This window comes from Piliocolobus tephrosceles, unplaced genomic scaffold (genome assembly GCF_002776525.5).
Source record: "Piliocolobus tephrosceles isolate RC106 unplaced genomic scaffold, ASM277652v3 unscaffolded_35239, whole genome shotgun sequence".
NCBI classification, from domain to species: Eukaryota; Metazoa; Chordata; class Mammalia; order Primates; family Cercopithecidae; genus Piliocolobus; species Piliocolobus tephrosceles.
This window is the reverse complement of record NW_022319020.1, coordinates 1-1,402: the sequence shown is the minus strand read 5'-3', so window position 1 is coordinate 1,402 and position 1,402 is coordinate 1. Positions and strand designations below refer to the sequence as shown.

Below are 1,402 nucleotides of genomic sequence, written 5' to 3'. Positions count from 1 at the left end.
TATCTGAAAACTTTTTTCAAAGTCAATGTATAAGTGATGTCCTTTCGAAATAGATACAAATGAACATTACACTAAAAAAAATGGATTTACTCATAGGCTAAAAACAGTATAATAAATGAGCTACATGGTTAAGAATCTCTTTGTGTTAACTGCTCATTGGCGGCCCACATCCTAGAACTGTATTTCCAGGATTCCATCAGCATCTGGTTAATGAGATCTATTTCTCTGGTAAGTATTCTTTAGATAAATCAGACTTTATCAAAAACAGAATTCATATTATTGCAAACCATAATAGCTAGTTTGTGATTTGTAAGACCATGTTATTGATATCACAAATTAAAAAGAGATGTTCCATTGAGAAAAAGAGATCCCTTTACCCAACCATTATACTCTAAAAATAAAACCAACATTTCTTCACACACAAACAAAATCAAGGTAGAAATATACAAGACTTTCGACACAAAAAAATCTTATCCAAGGGTCAGCGTTTCAAGTTCTAAACTTGTTTTCACCGGTCAGTAACAGTCTAGTCTGCCAAATAGTAGGCCAAATGGCTGATGTCACTCACCTTCTTGTATTCCAGCCTCGCGGAAAAATCAGGAGAAACCTGTTTACAAACAATCTGTGCCTTGAGCAGAGTTCTGCTACCTCTAAATAAACCCCTTTTAATTTCTGATCACACGACTCATAAGAGTCCAGCAAAAATAAGAAAAAAAAACTACTAGCCAAATATACATAACCACTCTTCACATTCTGATGTAGTAAAAATGGACACTTGCTAAAGCTTCTTTTCTTCAAGACATTCTCCTTTTTTGCCCCCTCTTCCTTCCACTTACTTCCCTGCTAAAGATTTCAGGCAGTATTATTCAGATAACCAGTACACTTTAGTCAAGAAAACGGCTTTCTGAAGAAACTGAGCACAGTGCTATTCTGGAATAAAATCCCCCTGGGCTCTGATTAGAAGTGTAATACTCCTGCCCATGTACAACCTGTCGCACCTGCCACCAGCCCGGAAGGCCGGGACTACCACGGAACCTGTTTCCAGCGTTCGACACCTCCTGCAAAACATCACTTACTGTGCCAGGCATATGACTTCTCTCATTCTTCCCATTCTGAGAGCTGCCATTTTTTAGCTTCTTTTTCTTTTTTGCTGTTTCTTTGTGCTCTTTCTGTTTGTTTTGCACTTCAATAAGAACAGAAATAAAGCTGTTTTTCACTTCCTTTTCAAACTCCAGTTCATCTCGTAAAGCCAACTGCTGCACCAGCTCCTCAGAGTACTCCTTAATGGCAGTCTCAATTTCTTCTAGGATTTCATTTAACTCAGACACTGAGAGCCTTTTCACTCCTAGGACCAAAAACAAAATACAGCAGATATTAAGACAAAAACGTTTCAAGGAAGCAA

At 37.7% G+C, this 1,402-nt stretch overlaps 1 pseudogene across 1 annotated transcript; it reads right to left on the bottom strand.

Moving 5' to 3' along the window:
• Positions 1–884: 884 nt before the first annotated feature.
• Positions 885–1,345, bottom strand: LOC113222798 (annotated as a pseudogene). Its single transcript, XR_003308535.1, has one exon. The product of XR_003308535.1 is annotated as a fasciculation and elongation protein zeta-2 pseudogene (transcript).
• Positions 1,346–1,402: the final 57 nt, after the last annotated feature.